We start from the raw sequence: 15,051 nt of genomic DNA, 5'->3' as shown, positions 1-15,051 counted from the left end.
AGCTGTCATGTCCATGCATCAGCACAGGGAGAGGAGAGGAGCCATTCCCAGAAGGAAAAAGGCATCGCGCCTCCCTCAGCAAGGATGTTTGGCTAAACATCTGCTCCTGTGCACTTTAGCTTAGCAGCAGTAAATATCCAAACAAAGAGGGTGGGAGGTGAAATGATTAGATTTCCTATCACAAAGCATCATTGTTGTTGTTGTTTTTTTTACAACAACTGCTTGTGAGACGACAACTGAGATCCATTTGAAAGACTATCCCACAGGGATATGGTGGATGGATGCTCACCAGAACAACTGATGATGAGAGTATAATCTCTAGTGTGACAGGAGAGTCTTTGATGATGAACTAAATGGTTTGTTACTTTAGGTAGCCTACGTTTGGAATCTTTCCTCCGCTATAACATCAACAAAACAGACAAATGAACCCATGGCATGTTATAACATGGTAATAAAAAAACTCAAATTCAGCCTACTGTCATCACTACCTACTGTCTCTGTCACACCTCTGCCATCTTCTCAGAAATGAGCTTTACAATGATGAGACGGTGGATAACGACTACGCTACATATTGTTCAATAGTGCCTACCACTTATGGCATGACAATTAGGCCCAGACCTATAGTCATCTAAGGTGAACATTGTGTTATTACCGGTAGATAAGCCAAGGCACACAATCTTTGCCTTTTATTTGTAAACAAGTGTCAACGACTCCCACATTGCAAAGGGGAGTAAGCAAACGGGAAAAGAGGGAAAGGGGAAAATACTAATAATACTTTGCTTGACTAATTAAAAGTTGTCATTGGTATAAACATCCATAGCTGTTGATCAACGTCTAAACGTACTAGACTACTTGGCTATTAGTCCATTCAACAATATATATTTTTAAATGCAATTACAAAAAATATGATGATACACTGGACTATGTATCATAACATCATTCTGATATAGCATATTTATTCTAATCGATTATGATTAGCCTATTGCCTAATTCCAGCGGTTGAACGTTTAAAACACATAATGTGTGCTATTCATGTTATTGAATAACAGTGTTGTGACAAATAACACCTTTATCAAAGTGTCATTGATAAACTAGAAAAAGTGCATGCAGAAAATACCTAACCAAGTCCAGTGAGAAAAAAAATATAGGTTAAAAGGGCAGTTTGCATGCCATCTCCACCTGTCACTACGGTATTAAAACACACCGTTTGTGTATTCTGCGCGTTCAAAAACACGCATCCGATTATTGCAACACTGTATAATGTCACTGTAACATTGTAGCTGAATCCCACTCTTCTTCAAACGTAACACCAAATTGTTACAACTCAAGCCTTCCAATCACCGGCTAATGTTGGCTACATTTTTCTTAAACTTCACATGACGTCATCGTCTACATTTCTTTCCGAGTCTAGTTTAAACTTTCTCTATGTAAAACATGGATACGTTTCCTTCAAGCGTGGGGTGCTTAGGGAATTTAAATCAACCAAGATGGCGAAAGGCTTGTTGTTTGGAAGGGTAGAAAAATGGAGGATATTGTAATATACACAAAGGGATACATTTCAACAACTCGGCCAGGCAGCAGCTGCTTCTTGTTTGAGGAAGCAACAAAGATAGCTTTAGCCAGTTGTAAAAAGAGCCTGAAACTCGACAAAAACATCAAACTGATTTTACTAATAAGATATGTAATTTTACCTGGCAAACCATAACACAATCTGTTCTATAGTTAAATCAAGTATTTATGTTTATGCTTACTAATTATTTTATTTTCGCATTGAGGAGCTATTAGCTCGGATTTTGCCCTGTCTGTAAACGGACAACTAAATAGACCAAAGGTAGCTTGTGCTCCCTACCTTCATTGACTCCCACATCGTTCCTTTAAATGTGCACAAAAAATACTAGCCAACTTATGTACAACAGTGGGTAAAAACATCTTCAAAAAAGTTTTCCTGAACTAAATAAAACAGTTTTTATTTAAAAAAATTATAATAGAACAGTTCAATTAAAGCGCACGAGAGAGGACACAAAGACGATTCCGACTATCAGGTCACAACTAGCTTGATCTGAGCAACGACAAAACACTCCGTTTAATCTAGAAAACAACTTTGATGTAGCCTATTATTTTGCCATGCAGTAAAGGCGCACATGCCGATTGCTTAGAATAACATTGTATCAATTTGATAAGTTTCTATCAATCTGCAGTTGACGATTGAGGGACACACGCAGTAAGCAAAGAAACTACAGCTCGCCTCGCGAAACAAATCAAGCCAGCTACATCGCTTGTTCTATGATATAACAGACCGTCTTCTTTACCCCCACCTTGAAATAAGAGAACACTTACCTTTAGTTTCGACACTAATACTTATTTCCAACGGGATTTTGTTTCAAGTAATACTTCGTGTAGCCTTCTAGCCTCTTTTCGATTTCGTTTTGAAAGAGGCCGGTATCAGATGATAAAGAAAGGAATTGGGCAGTAATTGAGTCTCGGTGTGAGTGAGTGTGTGTGTTAGTTACTAACAGCAGATTGAAGGAGACTCTTCTCAAGGTTTATTCAGCTCCACTTCAAGGAACCAATGTGACGTCAGCTTACATGCTGCCACAAAAGAAAACTTGTATTTGACATTAATAGAGATCAATGTTTGTTTTACTTAGGAAAACAATAAGACAGTTGAACTATGATTAGGGCTACACCATATGCTAATGTGACAGGGAAAAAAGAAGACCAAACAAAAGCATCTATTGATTCAAGGATGAGGAATCTTATTGGCTTGTTTTGTTTGTTTATTTGTTTGTTTTTTAAAGTTATGTAATTGGTTATTCATCATCATTGATATTATTAATAGATGACCTGCATAATGCAAATCATGTATGGAATGACTGAAACTTCTCAAATTAGAATGATTACTTTCAGTGCATGTTCCATAGGCTAGAGATCAACTAGTCACGTTAATGCGATTCCCAGTATCAGGGAAATATATGATTTATTATTGACATAAACATGTTGTCTATGGAAATGCTATAATAAAACATGTTTTTTTGAACTGTGCATTGCTGTTTTGAAACGCATGCATGTGTGGAATTGAAATGAATGCTCAAAATGTGTTTGATCATCATTTGTGACAGTACATGTGATGCTCAAATTTAGTTAATATTTAATATTAACTCTCACATTGTGTCATTCCTAATCTTGGGACAGGATAAACAGTGATACTGCTGCCCAAATCGTTATGTGTGTTTTCATAATCTGTTTAGGTTTATAGTGACAGATGAACCCTCAAAAGATAATCCTATGTGATCAAAGTATCCCCTTTATGTCACTTCCAATGATTTACAGCTAGAATAAGTGGGAGGTACTTGTGCAAATGTTGCCTTTTGGTTTTCAAACAGAACGCACTTGCAAAACAGAAAATCCAGGGGAGAAATACACAGATCTTTTCCTAAGGAGAAGATCAATACCATTGCATGGCAAAGACACAACAGCCATCTGTGTGCCTAATTGTACGCTCTATACCTCTGTCTCTGAACACATAACAAGCAACAGGCTGAGCATGGGCCCTGTGACCCAGACAAGGATTTTAGTCAGTCAGACAGGGGTGCAGGCAGCCAGATTATTTCATTGAACTGGAAAACAACAAGGGGAGGAGTGGTTAAAAATGGAATGGGTACAACTGCTCTGCTCTGTTTACATGCCTCTGGCCCCACCCTTAATTTGTTTTGCTGTTTTCACATGTTGAGCTTAAATTTCACGTGAAACCATATTTTCACATGTATAAAATGTAGACTTCACATGTTAACATGTGAAGTCTACATGTTTCACATTTGAGGAGAATGACATGTTTTCACCTCACAGGTGAATTGCAGTTTCAGGTGACATTCGCATTTTACATTTTTTTTTGCGGGTTTCACATGTTATAAACGTGCACATGTAAAAATTTGCTGTGTAGTTTTATGTGAAAAACATTCACGTGAAAATGTACTTCCACATGTGGAATTGCAAGTTTAAATGTGGAATTCAATCACGTTTAAAAATCTAATTTGCAGGTTCACAAGTTAAAAAAACTCCATGTGAAAATCTCACATTCACATGTGAAAATCACATTTGCAGTTTCATATGCGAAAACGTCCACGTGATTGTTTTTCACCTGAACTTGAAATTCCACATGTGAAAAACAATGACATGCAAAAATCGAATTTGCAGTTTTATATGTGAAAAACGTTCATGTGAAAGTGAGATTTTCACATGAACGTTTTTCACATATAAAACTGCAAATTCGATTTTTGCATGTCATTGTTTTTCACATGTGAACTTGCAATTCTACATGTGAAAGTCCAAATCAAATGAATAGTTTCACATGCAAGAAAACTCCACATGTGAAAGTATTTAGCAAGTTCACATGTGGGGTTGAAATAATGTTATTCTCATCACATGTGAAAAGATGTTGCAATAGCAATGTTGCAGTAACAATGTTTCCACTGGTGGAATTACGGTGACCACATCTAAAAAGCCCAAACGCGGGACAAGGGAATGATTTTGCAGGACATTCGTGGAACAGTGGACAGAATAAAACATTTTCGGACAGGTTAACGGGTCACGTTTAAATGGCGACATAGTTCTGCCGTATGAAGGTCACTTTGTGTTAAAGGGGCATTCCTTAGTTGCTACATCCATTTTTGGACTTATAAATTAATGATATGTACCCATTGATTCTTGAACAATGTAACGTATTTTGCCTCATCAGCTTAGTTCAACTGTCCTACCCCATCAGAACCCCAAATATAAGCTTGTTTTACTCCAATGTTTGTAAACAAAGTATATTTAAACAACCACTCTATAGCCAAAAAACATGGTTTAAACTATCATTTTGAAATCATCGATGGTCTGTCCTTGCATCCATAGCATAGTCTACGGATTTGAGAGTGGTTGCATTTCTCCAGCCCCATCACTCAGCTTTTTACTGAAACTGTGGCGGGGAGTACACTTTGTTAATGTTTCAATTAAGGATTGCCGCTTTAAACACCTTTAATAGAATAATAGTGTTATTATATGGTGCAATCCTCTAGACTGAGTTACTTTTGTGCCATTAATATCAATGAAAACTTCTGAAGTCGAGGGGGGGGTTCAAGATGGAAAAATGTGGAAATTAAAATTATTAAATGCACATGTGTCTTTTCCCCCATGTGATTTTTTCATGTGTTTTTGTTGTTGTAAGGGCACCCTCTCACCATAGAGATGCTAACCACTCAGAGGATGAAATGAGGAAATGAGAATAGAATAGAGTGCTTCCTTTGTGTCACTTAAGGCAATATCTATGAATCCCTATGTATCACAAGAGAACAATAATATTGTGCATGATTTAAAAAATTTGTTTGAAGAGCATTAACTTAAAGGAGTTGTAATTAGGTGATATCTAGGATGCATTACTAAACTAACATTATCTAAACACTGAAAATGACTATTGCAATCACCTAAATGCAAGTCATTTGCGATAATAATTTGTCTCTAAAAGAAAACCCATCTACACTCAAGGACAAGCACCAAGCACATGGCAATGAACACAGTTAAAAGAAATGTGAAGGTCCATGGACAGTCCCCCCTATCTGAATTTAGAGGATGGCCACCGAATGCCCTTCTTCAGCTATTGAAACGTAAAGCCATTTTATAAGCTCCTTCTCCATGCTCTTTGGCCATTGATTTTCCTTCTCCCCCTCCTCTCCATTACCTGTTGAGATAGGGGTTGGTTGCTCCTCACACACACAGTGCTGTGGCCAGTGGCAACGGGTGAATTATCCCTCCCCCGCATCATCATCAGCAACCAGGGACTGACAAGACATGAGAAATGACAGTGGCTGTGTTTTTTCATACGGTAGCAGCAAGACGCAGGGAATTTTAATTGCATTGGAGAATCTTCATTAAAGAGAGCACAGGGGGGCGGGTACGTGGGGTGCTAGAGGTGGTGGTGGAGGGATGGGAGGGAGGGAGAGGGGTTGTATGTGCACCTCTCTGAGATGCATCATTAAAAGAAGAAGCACTCTTTGCCTGCCCGGGTAGCCTGGCTGGGTCCTCTTTGCACACACTGAGAACATTGTCCCTACCTTGGTCACTTGTAACATAATAAGTGCCAGCACGATGACTGCAATGTGAGCAAGCACACTTCAGGGTGGAGAGGGGAGGGAGGGGGAAGGGCAAACAGGTTGTCTGTCTATGTCTTGATTAGAAAGTATAATGAGCCACTAAAATAAACTGCTAAAGAAGATCTCTCCTGAGACTGATGCAAAACAAATTATAATGTGGGGATTTGGATTTCATTATTATTGTTCTATTAGTCCAAGGAAAGACAGGGACACCCATCAGGAGAGAGGGGAGCGGAGAGCTGTGCTTGCATTGCATTTATTGATTTTAGCCTGAGACACATTCAGGGAATACAGATTCATCTCCTCTGTAGCTTACACTAAACCCCACTCACTCCCTCCTGGTTTCCATTAAACACAGAAACCTTCCAGCAACACAGAGGAGTTTAATTTCAACGACACACATTTTCTGCGAGAGCTGAAAACAAGGTCCTCGCTCTTTCTCTCTAACTGAAAAACTGGCCCTCAGGTTGTCTTTCGACATAATTGAATTAAAGTCCTCTTGTTATGCCCCACATAAAGGCACTGAATGAATAAATAGCCACTAACTGAAATTAAGAGAGTAGTCTCTTTATATTTCTGCCCCTGAACAAGGCAGTTAACCTATTGTTCCTAGGCCGTCATTGTAAATAAGAATTTGTTCTTTTAACTGACTTGCCTAGTGAAATAAAGGTTAAATAAAAAGAAAATAAATATTGTGTTATATCAATACAGACAAGCACAGTTGATATCTTGTACTCCTTTCATTTAAGTCCACCACCAGTACTACACTAGTGGTACTTTTAATCTACCGTATTAAATCAATTTACAGAAGCCATAAATCTATTAGCTCTATCGTGCTAATTTCTGTCTCGTTTGTAACATTCCTCCAATAGCCTACATCTTCAGTAAGCCTAGAACTGGTTTGATTGTGAAACGTAATGATTAAGAAAGACAATGAATTGAACTGTATTGTTGCAACACCAAGGGACCAATAAAGAACATAATAACACATTAGTTATGTCAGACAAGTTGTTTACATACAATATTCCTTTTTAAGATCCACATTTGCATTTCAAATATCTAATGAATGCATTAACATATAAACACGATTTGAAAATTCATCGAAGCTCAACCCTCAACTATCCTAGCTTAGTGTTGTGCTGCAAGCAATATCTTGGCTTAGACCTACTCATTCACTGTCATGAAATTCTGCAATTAAGCGAGATGAAAACAGAGCTATTGATCAGTGTCTTCCAACCACTGGCTAAGAGGGGTTTGCAATAATGTAATGGTAGCCAGAGCCAGTGGTGCACACCACTCCACTTTTGAACACTGGGAGCTGCAGGCAGCAATGCTAGTCCACACTACCACAAGTGGCTCATGGGAATTCATTGTGACAGTGAAGAATGCATTAACCCTTGACCCGGGCACAAGGCCGGCTACAGTAGGCGGGTCAGAGGATGTTAGAGATGAGATGCCTTTTTGTCTTGAGTATTTTTGGCACCGCAAAGGCTTTCAGTCGTCCATCACACTGTCTGTCACTCATAGGAGAGAGAAGAAGGAGAAAGGTCAGGTACAATATACTGCAGATAGAAAGCCTCTTAGGGTCTTATTCACAACATTGTAACAACGTAACAGGGATTCACAGATACAAGTCAAAAACACTTGGATTCATGTTGCTCAATAAAGCAATGTTTACTGTGTAAAACAAACATAAACTCATCTGTATCCATTCAAAATTGTTTCCTCTTGGCACAGGCAGAATGTGGGTTTTTCCAGATTTCCAGGTTTGATTGAATAAGGCTGTAATCGTTTCATGATGTAATCCGGTAGAGAGAAATAATTTACAATCATCAGGATAGCAGCCTAGTAAAGAATGACTCATTATTTCAGACACACTCTCATACGCTGTCGTACAGGGAGAGAGGGAAAGAGAGGGAGAGAGAGAGTGACACGGTGACAGAGAGAAAGAGAGAGAGACAGAGGGAGAGAAAGAGACATTTGCACACACACACACATGCACGCACGCACGCACGCACGCACGCACGCACGCACGCACGCACGCACGCACGCACGCACACACACACACACACACACACACACACACACACACACACACACACACAAACACACACACACACACACGGTGAGCTGCTGCTTCCTTTGTGGGAAAGCAGTCATTAGTGCCAGGAAAGTAAAGAAACAAGTCATGGCCTCAGAATGATGCATCTCTTCACAGAGAGAATGAGATCACGGCAAAATGTCACCATCACCGCAGCGAAGCAGCAAAATGGCCCGGAATCAAATAAAAACACATCTTCACCCGGCCAAATGTGTGTGCAAACATACCACTGGATGTCAGCAGTTTTCCATTTGCTAAAAGCACTCAAAACTGACAAAGGTTGCATCCCAAATGGCACCCTATTCCCTTTATAGTGCACTACTTTTGAACAGGGCCCACTATTCCCTATGCAGTGCACTCCTTTCAATCAGAGACAGGGGCTCTTATCAAAGGTAATGCACTATTTAGGGAAAAGGGTGCCATTTCGGATATACTCTGTGTTTACCTTAGGCAAGTGCAGGACAGAGGTAAAAATAGACGCTGTTTGTGTGGGGAATGTTTGTGGACAGGGAGTCTTATCTGTCATTAGGTTGACTGTGCTTTCAGCTACAGAGATGACATAATCTACTCATACTAAAAGGACACTACTTCCACAACCTGCCTACGTCATATCCTCTTGTCTACATGGCAGGTACTCATTTTGGAGAAAGGCAAACATACTGTATCTGACAGGAATTACAGAGACAGTACATTTCCTTTTCTATGGTTTCTACAGTCTTTGGCCAGGTATAATTACTTTTTAAATGCTAATGTTGTATGTTACTTTATCTGAAGAAAGTGTGAATTATCTAAAGGAGGAAGAAAAACAATGTCAGGATTGATATGGAGAAAACATTTGGTGGAATATGGATCAATCAAGAAAAGAAGACCCTGCAATATTCTGTTTCTCTAGAAATAAGATAGTTGTTTGTCATGGGAGGGTTAGAAACACAACCTTGAACAGCAGATACATTTTCGGAGATTTGCTTTCAGCTTTAGTGCTTGCCAACCTTTGTAAAGCTAATTTCATTTGATAGAGCCTTTAGGGGGAATTTAAGTTATTGTTTGGCCAACATATTTTAAACATTAAATCACTGGATATTGTAAACCCATATAGTCTTCAGAAATATCTCTGTCAAAACGGGCACCTTTGGAAAATTGCACTTTTCTCTCTCTCTCTCTCGCTCTCTCTCTCTCTCTCTCTCTCTCTCTCTCTCTCTCTCTCTCTCTCTCTCTCTCTCTCTCTCTCTCTCTCCCTTCCTCCATCCCTCTCCTGTCTCTCCTCTGTCTCTTTGTACTAAAACACTGTTTCACCAAAGCTGTGTTTATTTTATTCATGTTTTTCAACAGCTCATAACATTCTTCTGCAGGTTGAGGTTTTTCCCATCATGCACCTATTTTATACAGTGTGTTCAAGAGGATGAAATGTGGCATTTCATGGCATGGATTTCAGAATCGAGATAAAACTGTGATCTAGTAGGGTTTTGTTGTGACATTTTGTGCTAGTTTTCAAGCTTAATTATACCACTATTCTAATGCATCTTAGAGAGGCTATTAATTTCTCACACACAGCCCACTTCACCTCATTTCAAACATATACACCTTATTCACATTATTGTCTGTAACCTAGATAGTATTCAGTCTCCTGTGCATCATTCAACTTCTACTCTATGTAGAAATACTCTGCATTTCTCTGGACGTACACAGTACAAAAACTCATCAGCACATAGGCAGAATAGACTATGGGAACATTGTCCTTTGCTTACAGGATGTTTCCACATGAATGACACCAGACATGGAAGGAAATAGCCTTGGAGAAGAGAGAGAAACATTCATCTCCCACAGAAAACGAGCCTCACGTTCTCGTGTTTCACAGCTCCCCTTTTGTCTGGATATTACCACACATTTCTACAGTCTCTTCTCTATCACGTTTTCCCAGTTGGCTGATCCCCGAGGACATGTGGGAGTTCACCTCTTAGTCAGATGGCCATTCCATCTACTCCACTGTAATGTTGTCCTTCATAGAAAGAGTAAAACTAGAGAGATGTGTGATATTCACAGCTTTGTAATAGACCAAAAATATCCTATAGCCTATTTTTCATTGATGTTTGCTGAAGGACGAGTTTCTAATGACTGAACTTAGATATCATTTACTCACACATCTTTTCAACTGTAGGCTTTTGTCAAAAACAACAGAAAAAAATCTCTCTTCACCGTCCGTGTCAGACCCAGAACACAGTCTTGTGTGTCCGAGCTTCTTTAGTCTTGTGTTGCGCTAATGGTGGTGTGTCACTGTATGTGTATTAATTAATGGTGGCAGGTCGCTGCTCCTCGAGGCAGCAGCATTGAGGCAGACGTTTGGACTGCCCTCCATGACGCCTGCCTGGTCAAAAATAGGCCACCGCCACAACACACACTACAGTAATGATCACAACGGTGACATCATCACTCCTCTGGGTGTGTGCGTGTGTGCGTGTGCGCGCGTGCGCGTGTGTGTGCTCCTCTCAGACAGAGCTCATCTGAACAAAGAGCAGCAGGGACGAGACAGGGGAGAAGGACTGAGAGAGGGTAGGCTAAAGTAGATGACATCTGGCACGATGTGTCTGGGGAGAATAAAGATGGGAAAAAATGTCTAGGGATTGAACTGTTTTCAAGGCCTCTGAGCTCGGACGAAGGTTTCTTATGATTCCATGTAATGAAGAGTGATTGACTGCTTGATTTATTAAAACCTTCTAATGAAAGTTGAAATGAAAGGACCTCCCCTAGCTGTCAGGGTGGCTTTATTTCAACCTTACAGCGGTCTTCTTTATTAGTGTATTGTCTTTGTAATTGTAATGACTTGGCGTCTCAAAGGATTCATTTGAGAACAAGATCTCTCATCCCATAGGGTTTCCCGAGGTTGATTTTATTTTTCTTCAAATGTGTAGATTATTATCAATGGAGTATAAAGTCATTTACTCTCAAGAAATCACTATCTATGTAATTCCTTCCAATTAAAAAGTCCCTGACGTTATAGCAACTTTGAAACAACATGTCCTATTTGGATCGCTTATAACGTTCCATCATCCAGGGCGAATGTTTCGAGTTCAGGTGATCCGGACTTGAGGCATATTCAAACCCTTTGTGATCCCCGACTGAGGTCGTGTGGTGCTCTTCTCTAATAAAGGACCCCTTTGTGGCATATTCATGTGTGTCCCTCCAGGAACAGAGTCAGTGAGAGGAGAGGGCCAAGAGATTCTCAAGACCTGGAGCAGCCGTGGGGAAAAAAGGCTGTGGTGGAGGAAAAGCAGAAATGTCTCAGGGCATTCCTTTGTGATTACACCGCTGGAGAAGTCCAGACATTCTTGGAGCTAGTCTGTGTCTAAGGGCTCTCTAACACTCTTTGAGACTGATAATATAGCTTGTGTTTCTATAGCGCACCATTCTGTAACTCAGTAACAGTTTGTTGCAGTTTGCACCAAACTAACATTTGATATGTCCGAGAGTCTGGTGAGACATTGGTTGATTGATTACGCAGGATTAGAACTGACAAAGCAACATAAATGTAGCCCTATTCCCTTCTCGTTATCTCTCTTGGTTGAAAAGTAGACGTTTGGCCTGCTATTAGACCACTACCCTCTTCGATGAGATAGAAATTGAGAGTGACAGCTCAGTGTCTCTGAAGCAGTGTGGATCAAGTTTCCTCACTGGGCTTCACATTATATTTTTGCCTACATGCCCACAAGCTAAAATGTTCCTATGCTGAAATACTTGCAAAGTAAACATGAATGAAAAATGGCTCCAAGGAATGTTATTTTGTTGTTCAATAAGCGACATCGGCGGAGGAGAGCACATGATGACGTGAATGGAAGAGTAAGGGCTGAGACCAGCCGCAACGGTAGACTAGGGGTGAATCTCAATTATATTCCCTTAGTTCCTTGCGTCCTCTCTCCTTGCCTCCTTCTCAAAACGCATTGGAATAATAAAGATCAGAGGGGAGGAACCTTGTGTGCTTTGAGAAGGAGACGAAGAGGGAGGATGTGAGGAATCAAGGAAATACAATTGAGGCTCACCCCAAAGCCACTCATTTCATCGAGCCTTGCACTTCATCAGGACACTAGGTCATGTGTCCTTTTTTGTCAGCCATTAATCTGAGGCACCACTCTCTCCTTGACCTCAAGCTATTAGCCTTGTGCTGGATTTACACCTGATCTGATCGCCACGCCATCGGCCCGTGGAGTTAGTAATAATGGCACACTCTGTGGATGGGGGTGTATCGGTCGAGCATCTTGTTGACCTTGGCTTCTACATATTCATCTGTTGTAAAGCAATACGGTTAACCGTGTTCCCTCCTCCATCCAACACCTGACCTCTGACCTCCAACATTATCCTTCACATACCCTCCAGTTCACAACCCAGCTTGTTTAGCTCATCGTGGTTTACCATCTGTGGGACTTTCTTAAAACAAAAATTAAATGTTGACATTGAGATGTATTTATTTTAAGTGGAAAATAATACAGATCTCAGAATGAGAGAATTATCTGAAATTGTCATAATTAAATGGAATATTCTGAGGCTTTACTCTAATTAACAATTCATTAAATTAATTGCACCATATTGTACAAAAGATGCATAACGTATAAATGCAAATGACTAAAAAAAAAGTACTGTATTGACCTTGTGATTTATTTTTTCCTTGACTTCTTTTCATTAGAAGGTCTACAAGAGCTTTTATGTCAATTATTCAAATAAAGCTCATTAGAGCTGTTGGCAAAGGCATTAATTACCTTGGTGACAAAACAAACATGCCTGTAACATCCAAATAATAGAAGAGCACAATCTGTTTTACAAGGTGGTTGGATTCAAATGTTAGATGATGCGCCCCCTAGTGTCTATCCCTATGAACAGCTCATGAGTGTATGTGGACAAAGATGGTGCTAGTAGTCATAGAAATAGAATCCATAGAACCTCTAACCCGTTTTACGGATTCTATTTCAATGGCTGTGGTAGGCTACTTAAGTCCATCTACTACATAACTACAAGTTTTTTTTAGGTTGTCAAAACAATTTCTGATTGTCAGCATAAAATAATGGTCTAAACTACAGTACTTTATGAACAATGTGATACCTGCTGTACATCCTGAGGGCATTAATCATTAGGCCTACACTTCGTAATATTTAGGGGAAGGGGGATACCTAGTCAGTTGCACAACTGAATGCATTCAACCAAAATGTGTGTTTCAAATTTAACCCAACCCCTCTGAGTCAGAGAGGTGCTGAGGGCTCCCTTAATCAACTTTCACATAACCGGCACCCAGGGAGCAGTTGTTGGGGGTTACCTGCCTTGCTAAAGGGTATAATGGCAGATTTGTCTACCTTGCTGTCTCAGGGATTCAAACCAGCAACCATTCGGTTACTGGCCCAACACACTTAACCACTAGGCTACTGGCCACCCCAATTAAATTAGGGAGACATGAGATGTAGTAGCAATCGCTGCCTGAATCATCAATGGTAAATTAGCAACTGTCAGAACACTTAGCTCAGTATGTATCCATATAGACTCCTTCATCATAATCGCCATCATCATCATCATCAGTGGCTTCTTTAGACTTGTGAAGTCGAGGAGGATGGATGTCAATTATTTAAAAAAAAAAAAATCTGCTTTTGGGGACGTTTTTTTTTTTTTTTTACCAGAACCAGCTGGGTTTGAGACATATATTATGAATTATATATATTACAGTTTGAACCAAAGTAGGTTATTAAATCATATACTGTATAATAAAATATAGATATGTATTAGAAGGTTTTTCATCCTCTCTGTTCGAACTAAAGAGGAGGACGGAAAATAGCCATCCTCACATATAAGTTGATTCTGTTGAGACTATTGACCATTGCAAAACTGTTTTGAACAAAAATAACCAGATAATTGTGTGTTTATACTGAACATAAATATAAACACAACGTGCAACAATTTCAAAGATTTTACTGAGTTACAGTTCACATAAGGAAATAAGTAAATTGAAATAAATTCATTAGGCCCTAATCTATGGATTTCACATGACTGGTAATACAGATATGCATCCGTTGGTCACAGATACCTTAAAAAAGGTAGGGGCGTGGATCAGAAAACCAGTCCGTATCTGGTGTGACCACCATTTGTCTCATGCAGTGCGACACATCTCCTTTGCATAGAGTTGTTGATTATGGCCTGTGGAATATTGTCCCACTGCACTTCAATGGCTATGCAAAGTTGCTGGATATTAGCAGGAACTGGAACACGCTGTTGAACACGTCAATCCAGAGCATCCCAAACATGCTCATTGGGTGACATGTCTGGTGAGTATTCAGGTCATGGAAGAACTGGGACATTTTCAGCTTCCAAGAATCCTTGTGACATGGGGTCGTCCATTATCATGCTGAAACATGAGGTGATATCAGTGGATGAATGGCACGACAGTGGGCCTCATGATCTCATCACAGTATCTCTGTGCATTCAAATTGCCATTGATAAAATGCAATTGTGTTCATTGTCCTTAGCTTATGCCTGCCCATACCATAACCCCACCATGGGGCACTCTGTTCACAATGTTGACATCAGCAAAACGGTCAGGTGAATGAATTATCTTGGCAAAGTCGAAATGCTCAATAACAGGGATGTAAACAAATTTGTCCACAACATTTTAGAGAAATAAGCTTTTTGTGGTATGGAACATTTTTGTGGTCTTTTATTTCAGCTCATGAAACATGGGACCAACACTTTACATGTTGCGTTTATATTTGTGTTCAGTGTATTATCACAATCATACTTTCAATCTTAACTCACCAACATCATCATCAATTCATTACCATCACAATCATACTGTAC

At 39.8% G+C, this 15,051-nt stretch overlaps 1 protein-coding gene across 7 annotated transcripts in view; it reads right to left on the bottom strand.

The window, feature by feature from the left end:
• The window catches only part of LOC120033107 (bromodomain adjacent to zinc finger domain protein 2B-like), a 68,944-nt gene extending 66,430 nt beyond the window's left edge, over nucleotides 1–2,514 (bottom strand). For all 7 annotated transcript variants that reach the window (XM_038979359.1, XM_038979361.1, XM_038979360.1 and 4 more), the window contains exon 1: nucleotides 2,338–2,514. The gene's annotated coding sequence lies outside the window, so the exon portion shown is untranslated. The remainder of the gene's footprint in view (nucleotides 1–2,337) is intronic.
• Between the last annotated feature and the right edge of the window lie 12,537 nt (nucleotides 2,515–15,051).

The sequence above is a fragment of the Salvelinus namaycush genome, chromosome 40 (genome assembly GCF_016432855.1).
Source record: "Salvelinus namaycush isolate Seneca chromosome 40, SaNama_1.0, whole genome shotgun sequence".
Classification (NCBI taxonomy): domain Eukaryota; kingdom Metazoa; phylum Chordata; class Actinopteri; order Salmoniformes; family Salmonidae; genus Salvelinus; species Salvelinus namaycush.
The sequence above is the reverse complement of the archived record's forward strand: the minus strand, read 5'-3'. Positions and strand labels throughout refer to the sequence as shown.